The sequence below is a fragment of the Mastigoproctus giganteus genome, chromosome 7, assembly GCF_048544385.1.
Source record: "Mastigoproctus giganteus isolate SK-2022 chromosome 7, ASM4854438v1, whole genome shotgun sequence".
Classification (NCBI taxonomy): Eukaryota; Metazoa; Arthropoda; class Arachnida; order Uropygi; family Thelyphonidae; genus Mastigoproctus; species Mastigoproctus giganteus.
In genome coordinates, this window is record NC_143581.1 from 227,863,050 (window position 1) to 227,884,043 (window position 20,994).

General features: G+C 37.0%; 1 protein-coding gene across 9 annotated transcripts in view; it reads right to left on the minus strand.

Moving 5' to 3' along the window:
• Positions 1-20,994, minus strand: part of LOC150083755 (protein FAM13A-like) — a 423,536-nt gene that overhangs the window by 332,644 nt on the left and 69,898 nt on the right. The window contains exon 1 of one of the 9 annotated variants that reach the window (XM_090378196.1): positions 12,836-13,030. The exons of 7 other annotated variants lie outside the window; for them this stretch is intronic. The gene's annotated coding sequence lies outside the window, so the exon portion shown is untranslated. Of the gene's footprint in view, positions 1-1,345; positions 1,743-12,835; positions 13,031-20,994 lie in introns of those variants that run through there. One more of the 9 variants, XM_090378199.1, reaches the window with a different exon arrangement.

The window sequence follows — 20,994 nt, forward strand, 5'->3', positions numbered from 1 at the left end:
GAATTTCATACGAATACTACATATACATGGCATCAGTTTGTTTCGTCATTAAAAAAAAAAAAAAAAAGAAAGAAAGAAAAGAAGCTTATCGTGATTAAATCACAGGCCGAAAGAATCCTAGAAAACTTCCAAAGAGAGTACAGTGAGAACGAATCCTCTACAGCTGCACGATTTGTGATTTCTATTTTCGGATAATTACAAATTTGAAATTATCACGACAAGATCTATGGTATAATTTTGATATCATAAACACAAACATTCTTACAGCACCGCGAATACCTGGAGACTATATTTTTGAAAGTTTGCATTAATCAGAAAGGCACAAGAGATAGAAAATAAATGAATAAATAATTTAATTAGGTGGGCAGGAAAAATGCGAAGCATGCTTAAAAGCGAAGTTCTACTGCGTTCTATTTTAAATTAACAGGTACAACTAACATCATCAACTGGATTTTTAAACTTTGCCAGACCACAATTAAAATTCCAGGATCCATTGCAAAATTTAAGTCATGTTTACAGCATGCAACTAGGTTAATGTCCAAACCTAATGATCTCAACTTAATGTAATTTATTAGTAGAAGCGACCTTAATTGAACAATACGTTACCGAAATCATTTCCCTAAAAACACGAAAAACAAAAACTAATTCTGCCTACTTTGGCTTTTTTATAATTCCGTTTCATTTATCAGGGATGTAAAAAATACACTCAATAAACTCCATTTATCAATTTTAGGCTGGTTAATTACAAATATTTGATGCCAATACAGTATAAAAAAAAATGATTTTTAAGAATGTACTTAACTAGAAATATTTTACAATTTTTTAGAAATTTTCCTCAAAGTTATGAAAAAAATTACTACATTTAAAATCAGGAGAGCGCTTATTTAACGACACTTTTAACATCTCTTTTAACCGCGAAATCAATGATGTGACTAAGAGTGGGAAATAAAATTAAAGTTTAAAAAGCGGGCACTTTTTTTTGTAAAGCGAAAGTTGGGGGAGGGGAATAAACAGCCTACAAAACTACTCACCTAGTAAAAATTTAATCTCCTATTATAATCACTGCACAACATCATATGAACTGTCTCTTAAGTGAAGCAAACTGTGTACGAAATAATAACTGAATTTAAAAAATCTATACAAGTCACTGCATACGGGAAACACTGATATTAAAAATAGCAATATTTCTATAAACATCATTTACAACTGTTGCACCAAGCTTTTTAATGACTTACAATTATAAATTTCAGTTGGTACGTTCAGCTCATTATGATGCTCATGGTAGAATTGCTAAAAATAAATAAAAATTACGACGAAAAAAGTGCTAGATGTAATGGGGACTTACCTGATATGTACAGTTATTTGTTTTTACGATATTATCTTTTATATGTTTCTGCACGCAGCGCTGTCAATACTTTTTCACTTTTTTCTACAACTTGAGAAAATCTAAGATATTTGAACTGCCTCTAAAGCCAATCGCGAACGCGGCAGACGACTATGTACTGCTGGAAAGCAGCCATTGTCAAGATACGTACTCCCGCCTCCTAATAGCGAATAATCGGTTTAACGTAACTGCGCAGTGCTATCGAATTTCATTTATTAATCTTGCAAATTATTACAGCTGCTCATTTAAAAATCAGCTTTCATGGTTGGTTCGAAGTCATTATTAATGCCACATAACTGCTCAAACGAAAATGTCGCTATTTCCTCGCCTTGCCTCAACAAATATGGCTTCCCGGCTGCTTGAGCGCCTCTGGGATTATTCGAAGATATACAATGTTGGTGAAGTGCGCCTGCGCAGTAAGGCATTTTCCTTCAGCGATTCATCTCTGCACTGACTAGTAACGTTCGGTTTCTCTGCTTCGCGCTGGAGACATACAGTTTCTCCTTCGTTAACTTCGTTTCGCTTTGTTATACAGACTAAACACTAATATACAGACTAAACTTTTGAAAACAGTTATGACCTTTAAGAAAAGCAACATAAACATATCACTTGAAATTACTGCAACGTTGTATCGCTTGCATTTAACATGAAAGAGTTACACTGTGTGTAATTGAGAGATGCATATTTACAATCTTAACATAACCTGTACGGAAATGGGTTGGGGGTAAGGAATTAATTTTTAAAGCAAACGATTATAAATTTTTTCAAACGAGATATACAGTAAACTCCCGTTATAACACTCCCGCTTATAGCGCAAACTCAATCTTAACAATTTTCGTTAGGTACAATGGTCAATCCTATGAAGCATCATACATTTTTTAATGTCTATAGCATTTCCTGTTAATAAAACGCTTTCTTGTTTATATTGCTATTTTTATGTGGTCCCAAGAGGGAATTCAATCGGGATAACCCTTCTTCCTCTTGATTTTTCGCTTTGGGAAAAGGCCGATGGAGACTAAATTCTAGGAATCATTTATGGCACAGTTTGTTTACTTATGCGAAAGGTGCAAAAAAACAAGCATAATTTGTGCAGGCTTTCAACTTATGAACTACTGCTTCATAAACACTGGGAAAAAAAAAAAAAACAATAATAAATAAACTGAAAAGTAACCCCGAAAAAAAGGCGGTTCTCTCGAAAGCACTATACTGGATGGTTACTGTATAAATGTAATAAAATAAACAGTAAACATTAATTAGATTAATTACATGGTCAAGTTGAAGCTAGCTGGAATAGATTAATGTGGAATGGAGAAATATGTCATAATCGTAAACCGAAAAAAACTGCAAAAAAAAAAAAAAAGGATCATGCAAAAACTAGTAACAGGGATCACTGAAATTAATAGGAGACTCCAAATATTTGCTCTTTTAGAACGATTTGTCGAGCTTTCCCAAATTGTATTAATCGGACCAATAGAAATCCGTTAATTATTATTATTTTTTCCCCCACACAGGATATCACATAGGTATATACTGTACATCGTATCTAAAGACTGAGTATTACATTTGTTACCGTGCGTTGGTTGGAGGAATGAATAGGCAATGTGGTGGATGCGCAGAAACGAATTTTCTCGGTTCGCGCATAAAAGTCAAGTTGTTGCTTTTTTTTTTTTTTTTTTTTTTTTTTTTTGTTACAAATGCTCCTGCAATAACGTACTGTGTAGATTAACTAACTTGTGAGAATGTTTTCTTGAAAGACATGTTCCTCAAACGAATAGCTTTTTCTAACACACATACACACACAAAATCGTTTCGACCAGTAAATCAATAATACTGGTAGTAAATTTTAAATTTTCATAAAAATGCAGAATTAGAATCACCAATGGCGAGAGTAGTTGGCAAAATTTATTATACAACAACTATTTTTTTGTAAACAGTCTATATAATTATACAGATTACTCTCCATTTCTAACCATAACCAAATCAGTGCGAACCTTATAAAATAAGAATAATTCGTTAAAAGAGTGTGTTGAAATGTTTCACTCTAACTGTACAAGTTTACTGATTTCACATCTATGACGAGTAATTTGTCGCAACATAAAGTGTGCTATGATGCTGTCATTACCTGCGATGACTTGGTAACTTTAGCTTATATCAGTGATTGGCAACCTTCTTCTACGGCGGCCCACATCTTGCTTTTTGAATTTTTTTGATGGTCATAACAGTCGATCGGTAATGAAAACTATGTAGAATGTAATTAATAAATAAACAAAATATAATTCACCCATCTTTTATTTTTAAATTAAATTCTAAATACATTTATTTATATACATGTGGTAATAATTATTTAATGATACATTTTTAAATTATAATAATGAAAATGAAGTGTAAGAATTTTTAATGGCTTCCTTGATGGTGTTTCTTTAGAAAGGTTTACTAAATCTGGTTGGTATTTTGCCACTTTTAACCGCACGCACGATTCTGAATTGTCTCTTGTTAGCCTGTTTCGTAATGGATTTAACACATTTTATTTGAGAAAATATTTGTTCGCACACACATATAGGAAGAAACAAATACAGATAGAACGCGACTGAAATTTCGGGTGTTACAAGCAAGAATATCATGCAACACGGCCGCCGCATACTAGAATGTCTCCCACTACGTCAAAAGGAAGATCATCATCTCTCCCACCTTCCTACAACCGAACAGATGCCTTTATGCAACAAGATTAATTCCCTGGGAAGTTCTCGAATCAGGAGATCCGGAACTGGCTCTCGCTCCTCACATCTTCAGTACCTACCACTCAGCTACGGTCGTACCGGAAAACCAGTATGGCTGCCACCCAAATGTACAATTTGAAACTTAATGGATTTCTGGGTGAATGTTCAAAAATCGAAGTTGTGCAATAATACGAAATAACAACTGTACCTTCTCAGAAAGCGAACACCAGACGTCGCAACCATGTTACAAAAGCCATTACTAACTATACTATACCTATAAGAATATCGGTGTTTTATAATAAGAAACACGCCTTTTTCCAGCGTTGAAAACCAATCAAGAAATAAATAAGGTTATGAACCAAAATAGCATGTTTATAATCTTAACAGTTACGGGATATTTTTTACCGGGTTTAAATTTACCGGGTTACACATTAAACATATCTAAATAAGAGAAAAGTTAAACCTTATAAGAGAAAATTCAGGCAACTGGCCTTCACACCGCTCAAGTAACAGCACTCTGGCTATCGATATAACTCAAGAAATAGTGGCCACACAAGTGCTTCTTCAACTGTAACTAAATAAAATTCATTATATTTGGTAATTAGTTCGATTTCTTGAACGCTCATTCATGATTCTGGCTGTTCTGCTACTTGTAGGCTGTAATGATGGGAAAAAAAAAAGAAAAGAAGAACCGACCCGCTCGTCAATTTACCTCGATGCCTAACTACCTATATGAAGTTTGCTGAACAGTACAGACAGGCTGCCAGAGCAGGTCATGGGGTATTGTCAATGATAGACAGGAATTTTGCTAGTAGGGAAAAAGAGGTGATTATCCCTTTGTATAAGGCAATGGTCGGGCCACGCCTTGAGTACTGCGTACAGGCCTGGAGGCCTCATTTTAGGAAGGATGTAGAGCTGCTTGAGCGAGTACACAGAAGGGCAACAGGATTGGTGAGGGGAACGAAGGGGTCTTCTTACCAAGAAAAGCTTAAGTTCTCCAAATTGCAGAGTCTGGAGACTAGGCTCCTGCGAGGTGATCTGACTGAAGTGTATAAGGCCTTGAATGGATTGAGCAGACTGAATTCTGGGGGGATTCTTCCTCTTGCTCAGATTACGAAACCTGAATGGCATAAATTCAAATTGAGGAAAGACGGTTATAGAATAGATGTGCGGAAATTTGCCTTTAGCCAGCGGGTAGTTGATTGCTGGAACAAACTTCCATCTGTCGTTGTGGAAGTTGATATCTTAAATAAATAAATTCAAGGAGGAACTGGACAAACGTTTAGAGGGAATGGATGTGGGAAATGTTTATTTTTTTTTTTTTTTTTTTTTGGCTGACTACATAAGCTTGCTTTCTTGCATCACATGCCTCTTCTACTACTACTAATACCTCTGGTGGTCTCCCATCAAAAATTTCGAACCGTCATATTACTATTACAATGACGCACTCTGTGAGCGATGAACGTGGGTTTAAAAAAATCAAACTAATCTTAGTTGGTAGGTTGCAAGTTTGTTTATCCCAAATTGACTACTTAAAAGCCGACATTAATGCAGAATGTAGTAACCACAACTGCAGCAACAACCACAACTATAACCATTCCCAGTAAACGGAAGTTGTCAAGCAATATAACACTTTGTTCGATATGCTTCACATCAAGGTCATAAATGCGAATATATTATTTATACGTCTGTAAAAGCTACAATATATTATATGTACAGGGTACCAAAGTCTGGAGTCACAGGGAAAAATAACTAATTCATATATTTTCATCTTTGCAGCCCCGAGATGTCATTGAATAAGGAAGAATGAGTCCAGATAATTCTTCTAGTAAGAAATCGGAATCAGAGAGAGGTCGCCGCAGAATTTAACAAACTGCATCCAGACTGCGAGCCAAAAACGCAGAGCTGTGTTAGCAAACTTGTTGCAAGGTTTAGGAAAACAGGATCAACAGAGGATAAACCATGCAGTGGACTTTAGAGAATACATATACATTTCGAGAAGGCACCAATGATGACGCAACCACTGCTATCGTCACTCATTTATGCAAAAGTCCCAAAAAGTCTCTTCGAAGACTTTTTGGGACTTTGTTTTCTAATAATCGAAGATTGTCGAAAAGCATCATTCATTTCATTCTTAAGGCTCATAAATGGCCTCTATACAAACTTCAGATCCTGCAGAAATTAAGCGAAGATGATCCAGACCGACGAATGGAATTTTGTGAATGGGCTAGAAAACAACATGCTCAAAATGCAAATTCACCATCCACAATTCTGTTTAGTGATGAGGTTGTTTTTCATGGAAACAGTGAGGTGATTTACTTACTAACATAAACACCGCGCACGCATCATAAGCACCAATCTAGGGTTCTTATGATTAAGTTGCTTCCTAATAATTATTTTAGAAACTTTTTTTTTTATCATTATCTGGAATCTACAAAGAGAGGAGGAAGAGGAGGAGCCGCTTTCAATTCTACTAATTATGTTCTTTCAATGTTCCAGACATTGAAACAATCTTCCTCAAAAGTTTATCAATTCGCCCATGAGCACAATAAAATCCAATTTTTAATAATATAGAGAAAGGAAAAAAGAACTACACTCTTCAGTCGGTCCAGTGTAGTCAGCCATAAGATCAGGAGGAAGAAGTAAATTTTTATCTCCGTAGCTATTACAAGTGTTATTAGCCCGCACAATATTCAAATCAGTGTAAGGATAATTTAAACAAACCTAAAACACGATAACTATATGACATGGGGGCACTATGAGAGAAGTAAGCAAAAGGCCAAAAGACCTACGCATTTGTGGACCAGAAATCCTGCAGTTAGGTATAAGCTAGTAGGAGAGGAGCTAAAAGTTGTTCAAAATGAAACAACAGACTTAGGTGTTATGATTCAATGTGATATAATAATTTATTTCAAGGGCAATGTAAACAAGCAGCCAAGAAGGCATACAGTGTTCCGTATATGATTTATAGGCACTTCTCTAGTAGGGAGAAGGGCGCATTTGAAATATTGATTGCAAGTCTGGAGACCGCATCTAAAAAAAAAACAAAAAACAAAAACTTTTGGACAGGGGGATTCAGAGAAGGGCAACCAGATTGGAACTGAGTGCAAACCGATGTACCGTAGCCTAGTGGTCAGGCGCGCGGGTGCATAAGTACACGTGCCTTGAGTGACCGGGGTTCAAGCCCGTGACTGCTGAATACGGTGCTGTTTATTGTAAACTCCCCTGACCGTTTGGTCGTCCCGGAGTATAAACGGAAAATTTAATTTAATTTAAAAAGAACGGCTTAGAAGGCAGTGGACTGCAAAGTTTGGCAACTAGAGTCATTTAAGGGAAGATCTGTTCAGATGTATAAGGCATTGACGGGATTAAATATAATTCATAAAGGTCTGTTTTCTCTCGTGAGATACAAACCACCAAACACAAATTAATATCTCAGGAAATAACAGAAGATTGGATCTGACGAGGTTCGCTTATAGGCAGAGGGTTGTGGAACACTAGAATAAGTTTCCTGATTCCTCCAATATGGTAGTGGCACTGAATCTGGCTAAATTCAAAGCAGAATTTTGTGTTTACCTTGTTGGAATGGGAATAGTATGAATATTCTGTTTTATTTTTTATTTATTATTGCTGATGCTGAAACGGTGCACTTCCTTTCATCACCTATCCTTATTGATAAAAAAATACCTCTTAAACCACCCAACAAAACGGGATTCACGTACTGTATCCCATATAGAAATGGACCTCCTTTATTATTCTTTTTGATTACAGAAGTTGACACAACAGGTGCAATATTAAGCGAAAATAAGTCCATCAACCTGCACTTAAATTAGGAGACTTATTTAAAAGTGCACTGTTAATGAAAAAAGCATAGTCCATTAGGTAACTGAAATAAAAATAACGGTCTTAAACCAGGATACCTCTAGTTCTCATTATGAATGGTTTTAAGCCTCGGTATAAAAGACAGGCCTTACAAGAACCGCTAGTGGAGGGGGGGGGGGGCTTAGAACACAACCCAGTTTGAAATTGCTGTAAATAAATAAATAAAACCGTCTAGACTAGGTGAGCAATTACTTTGATTCCGTTTCCTCAAAGACAGGCTGTGATTCTCTGGATGAAGAAACGTAAAGACATTGACAGGTTGTGAATTAACAGAGAGAAAAAAATGTAAACTAGTTTGTTGATGCTATTACAGGTTCGTGTGTCCTGACTTAATTGCTTAAAAACTGACATTAACAATGCTAGTTCTGCTCTTTAAAAAGAAACAGCAGAACACGGAAGCCAGAAAACAAAGTTAAAATCTTTGTTTTATGTTTCACATCAAGGTCAAACATGTGTGATTATATTATTTATAGCGGCGTTTCTTAACCTTCTAAAGACCCCCCCCCCCCAAATCTTCTTGAACCAAATATCGCTAACTTTTTCGTACCCACATATGCTTAACTTCAGAAAATCCGGAATATTTTCTTCTTAAACACGTACTAAGGCATTCCATCCATTTTGAAATGGTCCACATATCGGTGACAAACATCGTATTTGTAATATGATACGTTTCACGAGTGGTATTTATGATTTTATTCGTGTATTTGTTTTAATTTAAACAGTGTTAATTTTATGTTTTTAGTGCTGGTTCTTTATATCTCAGAGCACTGAATTTTTAAAATATAACACTGAAAATTTAACAGCAAAATTTTTGAGTCTATCAAAATTTTTCATTCTCACCAGACTGTGATGAACATTAGCCACATAACACAAAATACATGTACCATCAATAAGAAAAATTATTAATAATTTTAAAATAGGTTTCAGGTTGTATTATTTATTAATACGTCATTAATCAGGAAATACATAAGACAGTTGCAGTTCGGAACTGTTGTTAATTTGAATCGACCTCAAAATACGTTAATTATAAAAAATTAAATTAAATTAAATTCTTTCCAAAAACAGTTATAAACCCTTATGATCTATGGGGAAATAGCAATACTCTTCCACTTAGGAAGGAAAAGCGGTGTTTATCTGAAACACAAGGCTGTGGCAACTCATGGTAACTTGCTTCACAATATAAGATTAAAGCATTTTGTAGTTGCTTTTAGCTAAGTGTACAAACGAAATCATTTCAAACACATGTACGTTATTGTAACACTAACTCTTATTTATCAAAAAAAAAAAAAAATGGTAGTACGTATGCACTTACAAATAAACATGGTATAACAGATAGATAAAGTATTTATCACAAATTTACACTTTTTCAGTGTGATGCTTTCGTAATCTTTTTATTTCAGTTCTCTTGAATTGTTGCTAACAATTTTCACATATTGAGCAACTCAACACTGGATTTAAGTCCAAAGTATGAGACTGTTACCTTCACTTCAGAGCAACTCACTTGCAGGAAAGATGGGTCCACGAAGCTTCGTTAGCCGGAACATTGAAAACAAATTCGGATGATGATGATCTAGTTTTGAAATAAAAACAAATTTTCTGAGCCTGGTTCCAAGGCCTGAACTGGTACTGTTTAGTTTTTCGGCGCAGCCATCAACAACACTCTCACTTCAAAGTAAAATATCACCAGGGCGCCCAAACAAAATAGAAGAAATGCGTTTAATATTCGCTTGTCAGTTAGTGTTACTAGCTTTTGCAGATGACCTCGTCCTGCTGGTGAACGCAGGGCGTCACTTGAAACCATAGCAAATGCAGCGCTGAACAGACTCCAAAGATGGGCAGCAACGCACCGTCTTCGGATCTCTGGAACCAAAACAAATTAAATCATTCAATCCTCCTCAAAGGATGACCGGGGTTTAAGCCCGTGACTACTGAATACGGTGCTGTTTCTTGTATTCAATCTATCATGCGAACTGCTCTGACCGTTTGGTCGTCCCGGAGTATAAACAGAAAATTTATTCATTTATTATTATTTTCAGTTTGTTCATATCAATCTTTTTTGGTCATTGCAGGTTTTTTCCCTCCCTGTACTTGGGCAAACAGGAGAGAAAGAGAGAGAGTATATAAAGAGTACTGCTAAATTATGTGTAACTGACAGCAGAGTTGCCATTAGTTAGCTGGGACTGCTTTAACTAATAAATATCAATAATCCCACCATCCTTGCGAATCCCGACTAGAGTAGGATAATGCAAGCACCCCGGGAGCAGGATTTCAAAGGCAAGTTGCCCTGCTAAACCAGTAAGGGTAGGATTCATCCTGGCACTCCCCAGAGTGTGAGATACTCAGAGGGCCCAAGGCCAATGGCGCTGATACAGGGGCACCTGCTCCTATCACTTTTAACTCCCTTCTCCATCCACCTTCGCCTAACTATAAGAGGATTGCCTTTCCTATTGGTCCACTTCAACTACTATTCCCCAACTTCTTCTACTTCTACCTCCCCGTATGCTCTTTTCAACAAAAACCTCTTCTTTTTTTTTTTTTTAATGGTCTCTGTCAGGAAACTCAGGCGACCTGGCGGAGGCCAGCCAGTGTATGATTAGCAGCCTGGCTCACTTCCCAGAGACACAACAACAGAACATAACACTACACTGATACAAACCAGACATTATACTTTTCTGGTTTTTACAGACGTTCCGTAAATACAAAAAAAGTTCTTTTTTATACTCCAGCACGATCACCAGGCTTACAATAAATTATCAATACAAACATTAATCGTATTTAGCAGTCACGGGATTGAACCCCGGTTCACTCAAAGAGCGCGTGCTACCGCACTCTCACCCCTGACCACTCGGCAAAGTACTATGGCGCAGATGTGGGAAACCACTGGTGGCGCCCTCCACAAAACACTATGCCAGTTAGTCTAATCCATTCAAGCTTCTCTATTAAAAGCGGAGGACAAGAGATACAGAAAAGAACTCAAAGGCGACAGAATGGTTTCGAACATCTCGTTTATACTCCGGCACGACCACCAGGTCAGTGGAGTTTGCAATAAATCGTCAATACAAACGTCGATCATATTTAGCAGTCAGGGGTTTGAGCCCCGGTCCACTCAAAGAGCGCGTGCTACTGCACTCTTGTCCACTCGGCTACGTCAGGCCTGTAGCCTTAGACAGCATTTGAAACAGATGATAAACAAACCACTGACAGTTCAAAAGAGTACTAGGAGAACAAGAGGACATATGGACATTTTGAATTTTTTTTTATAATAAACTAAAGGTAAAAAATAAGTACTGAGTTTGCACAATATTGATATTATAAATGTCAAATTAAGTAGGTGTGCTATTTATTTTTCAAGAAATTTAAATATGTTCTATACCATAATCATTTTACTATAAGCAAGTCTACTATCCATATTACTCGTATATTGCTACCATAGAGAAATTTTGCCTTTACCTTGCCCAAGAAGATAAGTACCCAGTATGCTGGCAGACTACTGCTGGAATTGATCAGAGAGGCTCTTGATCATTATAAAAGAACGAGAAGGAGAGAAAAGTCGGCGTATATTTTTATGCCGTTTATTGCAATACAAATACTTTTTAAAATTCCATTAAAAATTCCAATAAGGTTAACCGTAATCAATCTCTAAATCTATGGGTTCTAGTCAAAATTAGACTTCAAATTTGGATTCAGCTTATCAAAATCCAAGATATGTATCATATTTTTGGAAATCTTCAATATGGAAAAAATCAAAAGCTTGAAATTTTGTCCAGTATTATCATTATTATCAGTAGTACTTGGCTAGAAACATCTTCAAAAACAATTCACCTCAAGATGTTTCTAAATAATTACTATTGAAATTCGTCACTAGAAGCCCTTGAGGACATAATCCTTCACATAATTATATTTTAAACTGAAAACAACAACAAAAAAATAATAATAATGAGAGAGAGCGCGAAGGTGATAAGGCCGAATTCAAATATGATGAGGCATTAAGTTAAAACCCTAAAATATGTAATTGTAGATTTTTTTTTCCACAAAAGGAAACTATGCATATGCTCACAGAGAAACACAAAAATTGCGTTTTCCTTGTAATTACTTTTGGTTATTAATAGTTGTTTTATCAATGTTTTTTTTTTTAAATATAAATTCTAAATCCAACCTATTATAATTTTGACAACACCACCGAACTACCACCATTTTTCTTTTCTCCTCTTCAATATGTTGCTTGCAAAATAATTAGTCAAGGCAAATCATATCATTGAAGCTGTATAACGCCTGCAGATTGCAAAAGTTCTAAGGTCGGTTTGTCTGTGAGATAAAAAAAAAATAAAGACCTGGGATCCGTTAACTCAACCATGCTTGAAAATATCTCAATAGGTCCCTCGCATCATCGAAGAGGATTTGACCCCGGACCTCTCTAAATGGTTGGCATATCTACTCAGTCAAGGAATCCTGCTTCACTGCTTTAACCACTGCAGTAATGCAAGTGACGTCATGCAGGAACAGCGCCGCATTTACTACTTAGCAAACTGCATAATGTTCATTTCCCTTGTTAATTAAACAAAAACTTTTATAATAATCATGAATATCTAATAAAAAATAATCTCTCAAGCAAGCTGATTTCTTATAATGAAAATACATTTTAACGCCCCTATACATTCAGCTTATTTCTTTTAGCGAAAACCAAATATCTCCATTTCCTCACGCAAAGCTGATTCCACGCATCCACTCTCTACCCTCCTCACGCTGTACTACCTTGAAACTCCATTCTTAGCTGACAGAAAATATACCATACAATTCTTTTTACCGACGACATAAAAGAACTGAAGCTGTAATATACGGAAACTATACTAACCAACAACTGGCACAGTCTTTTAAACGTTGTGGTCCACAGCATCCTACAGTACATCTTACACTTTATGGTGGATTTCCTCTTTCTGCATTTAGAACATTTTTTCGGAGCCTCTCTTTTATAGGTCAGAAAAAGAGATGCTATAAGCTTATCTTAATATCGTATGGCAGGTTTGCTACCATATTGCACCATCACACCCTTGACGGAAACGACCCTCTGGTATTCTGGGTAAAATATTGATTGTTGGCACTGGCGACTGTACTTAGGTGTAACGATCTTCGGAGGACGAAAGCCTCTCGCCCACTTTAATACAAATGCGGAAGCAATCTGTACAACAGCATATCCTGGTATTATTTAATCGATTTTTTCCTCCGCCTTTCCAAACTACAGTTTAATTGCTAAATAAAATCAACGAAATGCATAATATTTCTTTTCTGGCGTTTTTATTTCACATCTCGTAATTTGCCACATAAGTGCGAACTGAATATCTTGGCTAAGCCATTTGAATTATCTTCAGAAGGCTACTTTTTAAATATCTTTCGCAGTAAAATGTTACGTATAATTATTATATATATATTTTTAAAGAGCTATTATTATTTTTTACTACGCTAATTTTATTATGGTTTTAAGAATTGTTTGCTGGTGGTTTTAATTTTCTTCAAAAATTTTAAAGACTAAATTTTCATCATATAAACCAATCCACTCAATGACGTCAATTTCAAACTAAAATTGTGCTTTGAAACACGTACCTATGTCAGGAAAAAATTTATTAAATGTGCAAGTAAAAAAAAAGAACTCATTTACTCTCAAAATACGAGCAACTTCAAAATTTCTTACAGTCCCATGGACAGTGATTCGGATCATTATAAGTTAGTGACGTAACAAATGTCATCCTGTGTAAAGCATTGTTGCTCAACATGCAATACTGGAGACAATCCAGACAACAGCTTCATAAAACCATGAAGACGCTTCTTGATGAAATATGGTATCTAGGGCAGATGATGGGGAGATTGGCTATGAGCAAGACCGGATCACTATTCAGAAGTTATTTGGGCGTGATGTGAGACTCGCAAAGAGTGTCTCAAAATAATGCCTAAAGGCTCATTAATTAACCAAATTGTGCCAAAAGGCTAATTAATTAACCAAATTGTGCTAGGTTTTGGAATACATATTTTTGCAATTCGATAATTTAGTTTATAATAAACTGATCAGAAAAACAAACGTGTACAAGTGTCAGAAAAACAAACAAACGTGTACAAGTGTTTTTATTATATAATTCATTTCGTGTTGGCGCCTCCGTAGCCAGGTGGGAAGGAGCAGCAGTGCGTAGCACACGCTTCTTGATTAGACCGGGGTTCGAGCCCGTCACCACCAAATACGGAGGATGCGGAAAGGTCAGGGAATGAACACCGCATATCCCGGAGCAATATGGCCTTAGTCGCTAATGCTCCTAAAAAAAAAACCAAATAACAACAAATAAGTATCATTTCGTGTTAACAATCCTCCTTCCAACAATCAAAGCAAGCCCTCCATGATAATATTAAGGGTAAGTTGCTACAATGGATAAAAGGATGGTTGATTGGGAGAAGACAGAGGATGGTAATTAATGGGTGCTGCTCTTCGTGGACTAATGTTACTACTGGAGTTCCACAGGGTTCGGTGTTGGGTCCTCTGTTGTTTTGTATATTTATCAATGATATTGATGAAGGTATATCAGGCTTAGTGTCGAAGTTTGCAGATGATACAAAGGTTGGCAGGGTTGTTAATGACAGTAATGGCAGTGTGCTACTGCAACAGGATCTAGATAATTTGGGCAGATGGGCTAAGAAGTGACAACTGAAGTTTAACCTTGACAATTGCAAAGTACTGCATATGGGTAGAAGTAACCCCAGAGAAACGTATCAACTGTGTGGTACTACACTTAAGGTGGTAGAAAATGAAAAAGACCTGGGAGTAATTGTGCAATCAGATATGAAGTTTTCTGAGCAATGCAGACAGGCTGCCAGGGCAGGTCATGGGGTTTTGTCAATGATACATAGGAATTTTGCTATCAGGGAAAAGGAGGTGATTGTCCCTCTTGTATAAGGCAATGGTCAGACCACGCCTTGAGTACTGCGTACAGGTCTGGAGGCCTCATTTTAGGAAGGATGTAGATTTGCTTGAGCGTGTACAGAGAAGGGAAACAAGATTGGTGAAGGGAATGAAGGGATCCTCTTACCAAGAGAGGCTTAAGTTCTGCAAATTGCAGTGGCTGGAGACTGGGCACCTGCGCGGTGATCTGACTGAGGTGTATAAGGCCTTGAATGGGTTGAGCACGCTGAATTCTGACGGGATCCTTCCACTTGTTCAGATTACGAACCTAAGGGGGCATAAATTCAAATTAAGAAAAGACAGATGTAGAATAGATGTGCGAAAATTTGCCTTTAGCCAGCGGGTGGTTAATTGTTGGAACAAACTTCCATCTGTCGTTGTGGAAGTTGATAGGTTAAATAAATTTAAGGAGCAACTGGACAGACATCTGGAGGGAATGGTGTAATTTTTTTTTTTTTTTTGGCTGATGCTGCATAAGCTCATACACTTGCTTTCTTGCATCACATGCCGCTACTACTACTATATAGTGGTTTCACTACTTATCACTCGTTTTGAAAGGAATGTGTTCCAATCCAGTCGAATATTGGTGGAATTTCAGACCTCCTCCATCGGGGTTATATTTAACCGACCTCAAGCAGAGGGAATAAAGTTGTTCTTGTTGTAACGTTTTAGGCACATCACCGTCTTGGACCATATTTGCCATACATATTATGCTGTAAATTGCTTGCTGGAAGGGTAAACTCGAAATTTCGGGGTGAGGAACCATGCTATCTTCGCCTGAGACCACCTAACTCAACCACATTGTGAAAAAGGCCCATAAAAATTCCTCGCATCGTTGACGGAATTGGAACTCAGGTCTTTTCCATCCGATGTGGGGAAGACGGTGATTATACTAACTGTGCTATCCAAGAGGGCAGGGAAGTTTTCCCAATAAATTTTACTGAGATTTTCAGTTCTGAAATGAAGCGGTCCGTGAACACACACACACTTGTATTGACATTACCAATGCTGCAAAACAGCTGTAAAACAATCAACACGTTAGGTGTTATTTTTTATTATTATTATTTTTTTCATGAAGTAAGAAATCGCAAGAATATTTGCTGATGCTATCTAGGCAGTGTTAGGTGGGTCGGAAAACTGCCAGCTTGGGGGGGGGACACACAGACTAAAAGGTTAGCAGTGGCCGCAGGCAGAGGCAAAAGTGATTCTTGCACTGCTTCTATTAGAATGAGCAGCAGCCTGGAAAGCAAGGCAATGGAGATTTCCAGGACTGCTAGGAGTCATAGTGGAACAAATAAATACATGGGCTGTGTTAGGGTAACTAAGAGTAGGAACAGGTGCATGTATACTTGCATGTACACCAATGCTAAGAGTATAGTTAATAAATTTGATGAGCTTGAAGTGCTAGTCAAGACATCAAAGGCAGATATTGTTGGGATATCAGAGACATGGTGCCACACAGACATAAGCAATGTAGAATTGTGATTTGAGGAACACAATGCGTACAGAAGGGATAGACAGGACACGAAGAGAGGAGGGTTTATGCTGTTAGGTAAGAAACACATAAAATCTAAGAAAGTGCATCCAATTGATGTTGGTGGACAAAGCAATGTTGAGTCTGTTTGGTGTGACATAAGCATTGGGAAAGGAAAAATGAGAGTAGGTGTGTGTTATAGGCCTAATGAATCGGATGAGTATAATGAGCAATTGTGAGAGAAATAGAGTGGGCCAGTATATCAGAATGTCTTATAATGGGGGATTTTGACTTTCCAGATATCGACTGGCAATTGTGGGTTGGTCACTCGCACACTAGCAAGACTTTTGTGGATTTATTGAATGACTGTTTTCTACAGCAACATGTTCGAGGGGGCAACCAAAGGGAGTAATACTCTTGATCTGATTATCAGCAGTGATTATTCATCCATTAAGAATTTCTAGATAAAGAAAACCATTGGGTGACAGTGATCACAATGTACTGATGTGGGAATTACTTAAAGATGTAACTACCATCAAGGCTAAAGGGAAGGGCTAGTGCTTTCGTAAAAGTGACTACAGGGGGTCTCAGACAGTTTTTAAAGTCTGTACAGTGGGATCAACTGATGATGTTACCAAAGTTGAATTTTAAATGGGGGCTTAATTTTGGAGGCTACTAGGCTTTTCATTCCAACTAAGAAATAATACTGTTTAAGGTTTAGGCCTAAATAGATGTCAGATAAACTAATGAGGCTCTGGCAGAGAAGAAAAATGCATGGGATACATATAAAGTATCAGGTGACACAGAGGACTATGACAGATATAAACTAGTCTGTAATTAAGTCACAAAAGAGGGTTAGGCAAGCGAAGGCAGATTACGAGAAATCCTTGGCAAAGGATGCAAAGAAAAATAGCAAAGAGTTCTTTACTTGTGTAAAAGCCTAGAAGGAAAGGGATGAATCAGATTGGACCACTTAACATAGATGGGTTGACTATTGATGATCATGCTCAGGTAGCTGATAAACTGAATGAGTATTTTGCATCTACATTCACACATGAGGAGTTATTCAATGAGGGGAGTGCCAGAACTTTATCAAACTCTAACAGGAAGCTAAGTGATTTTGTAATAACTGAGAGCAAAGTGGAGCAGAAATTGTTGAAGTTAAACATAAAAAAGGCACCTAGGGTGGACGGGATCTATCCAGTTATATTAAAGGAGGGCAGCAAAGAAAGTCAGCCAACCCTTAGCCTAGCCATAATTATGCGAGTTTCTTTGGACTCAGGGGGAGGTTCCCATGGACTGCAGGTGTGCAAATATCACCAATTCACAAAGGGGGTTCAAAAGGCGACAAAACTAACTATAGACCTGTTAGTTTAACTTGTGTTCCGGGGAAAATAATGGAGTTACTGGTTAAAGAAGCATTGCAGGATCATCTAGACAAGACTGCAGTAATAGTTAAGACACAGCATGAGTTTGTTAAAGGGAGGTCTTGTCTGACCAATTTGATTGGATATTATGACGTGGTCACAAAGGAACTGAATGCCAAAAATAATTTTGATATCATATACTTGGATTTCGGGAAAGTTTTGATACTGTTGCACATGGAAGACTGCTGTACAAATTGGAGAGGTATGGCATTAAGGGTAAGATGGTACAATGGATAAAGGGATGGTTGTATAGGAGACGACAGAGAGTGGTAAACAATGGACACTGCTCTTCGTAGACAAATGTTATTAGTGGAGTTCCCCAGGGTTCGGTGTTGGGCCTATTGTTGTTTTCAGTATTTATCAATGATATTGATGAAGGTATATCAGGTGCAATGTCTAAGATTGTAGATGATACAAAGGTTGGCAGGGTTGTTAACGACAGTAAAGACAGTATGCTACTCCAACTGGATCTAGATAAGTTGGGAAAATGGGCTGAGAAGTGGCAACTGAAGTTTAACATTAACAAATGCAAAGTACTGCATATGGGTAGCAACAACCAAAGAGAAACCTATCAACTGTGTGGTACTACACTCAGGGAAGTGGAAAGTGAAAAAGACGTGGGGGTAATTGTGCAGTCAAATATGAAGTTTGCTGAGCAGTGCAGATGGGCTTGCCAGGGCAAGTCACGGAGTCTTGTCAATGACATATAGGAATTTTGCTGACAGGGATGTGATTATCCCATACAAGACAATGGTCAGGCCACACCTAGAATATTGTGTAGAGGTTTGGAGGCCTCATTTTAGGAAGAACGTAGAAATTGCTAGAACGAGTACAAAGAAGGGCAACAAGATTCGTGAGGGGAACAAAGGGGGTGCTCTTACGAAGAAAGGCTTAAGTTCTGCAAATTGCAGGGCCTGGAGAGTAGGCACCTGCGAGGTGATCTGATTGAGGTATATAAGGTCTTGAATGGATTGAGCAAGCTGAATGCTGATGGGATTCTTCCTCTTGCTCAGATTAAGAACCTGAGGGGGGCACAGTTTTAAACTGAGGAAAGATAATTGTAGAAAGTATGTGCGGAAATTTGCCTTTAGCCAGCGGATAGTTGATTGGTGGAACACACTTCCATCTTTTGTTGTGGAAGTTGATAGCCTAAATAAATTTAAGGCTGAGCTGGACAGGCATTTGGAACAAATGGAAGGGTGAAATGGGAGGGTTTTTTTTTTTTTTTTTTGGCTGATGCTGCATAAGCTCGCTTTCTCGCATCGTATGTCTCTACTAATGCTAATCAGTTTCTTTCAAACATGGAGAAATTGTCTTTTTTAAAACATTATATGAAAGCCATCCATATATTCACGTCACACCAATTTTGACCATTTTTCAACTCACGTTCGTTGCACATCGTTACAAAACATTGAATCCCCATACCATTATGAAATTTGGGCTCTGAATGAAAAATTTTTTATTTAATTAACCTCTACAGCTGTTTTATTAAAAGTGCTTCATGCAAATTATAACATAGAACAAAAAAACCTGTTCGTTTTCGAAAAGCGTACTATAAGTATTGCCATCACGATATTATTTTACAATCAAAATCTTGTATCAATCATTTAAAAAATTCTGCATTTTTGGCATGAATGATGGTAAAACGACTTGTGATGTAAAACCCCTATGGACTTTGCATCTTCTTTTTGTGCGCTCAAAAAAAATCAAGAATATTTTGTATTTTATATTTTCAATTCCAACTGTGAAGTCACAGTTTCATGAACTCCACCGCTTCAAGTCACAAAGTCTCAAGACTCCCTTAAGGGTAATGCAATATAGGATTTGCTCTACCGCTATTTTAATTAATAACAATCCATTTCAACATAAAATCTAAATATTTTAACTACTATCCTTTGTAAAAAAATCGACGTTAATTTAAACTTACTATGAAATAGTTATACAGTAACGCTCAAAAAAAATGAAATATTATTTATGGAGAGCTTAATATTTCTGTTTTCATTTATCGAAGCCACCAAATATTCAAAGGACACTGAACGTGGTTTTTAAAATCCCTGTGAGGCAGTAACGAAGCACATGTGCGTCTTCAGCAACTGCATTGCGCCATGCGAATCATCTGAAAACAGCCACGTGCTTCTTCATCGAACGCTCGCAGAACGGCGATACACGGGGGAAAGAAAGAAAGAAAAAGGTCGTTCACTTGGGGTGCCTATGTAAAGGCCTTCCGCTGAATGTTCATACAGCGCACTGTGCCAGCAAAGAGCACTGTAATAAATCCGCGAAAACAGGTTTGGAGGTTTTCGTCCGTAAATATAATACACTGTAAGTCTCTTGCACGTGTATCAAATGTTTGGTTGGATTTTTCCTGGGGTTCATCTGATTTAATAAAAAAAAAAATCATTATCAGGAAATTTGCATCCTATATATAGCCATACCGTTATTCATTTCTTTGTTTTAGTTAAATCACAAAATGAATTCGAGTTTAACATTTCAGGCCAACGTTGGCAACAATTAAGGTCATGAGGACCTCAGGCTAATTGACCTATTATAATGCTGTGTCTAGCAAAAGCTAATATATTTTAATGCGGAATACAAAAAAACCAAATTTTTATAATCTAAGGCAATTTAAAAAGGCTAAGATCAATGAGAGGGGGCGTTTTGGGGTTTGCTAAATAAAATTTAAAACGATTTTTTAACTTTTTTTCACCCCTCACTTTGACTCCCACACCAAAACTTAAAACAAAAAAGAGATGTGCGCCACTATCAGCGCAATTTGCATTCGAAATTCATGTAAAAATAAAAATAATAAATAAAATATTCTGTTTATAATAAAAATTATATAATATTCTGTTTATAATAATATAATATAATAAATATAATATTCTGTTTATGTTCGGAAGACTATAACATTTTGACTCACTTTCTTGCGTTACGTAATTTGTGAACAGCTCCACAGGTAAAAACGAACACAAGGCAAAATAATAAACATTACTTTGTTAGGTAGCCTTGTAATAAACTTGTATTACTCTCAAATCCTGGTATTATACTTTATAGAGTTAGTCACAGTTGCCTTATTAGCCTATGGATTAATTCGGCCTTGTCAAGCGTTAATGCTCGGTCTTAATGCTAAACGTCACATTTGCTTTTTATAGCAATCAAGGGGGATTATC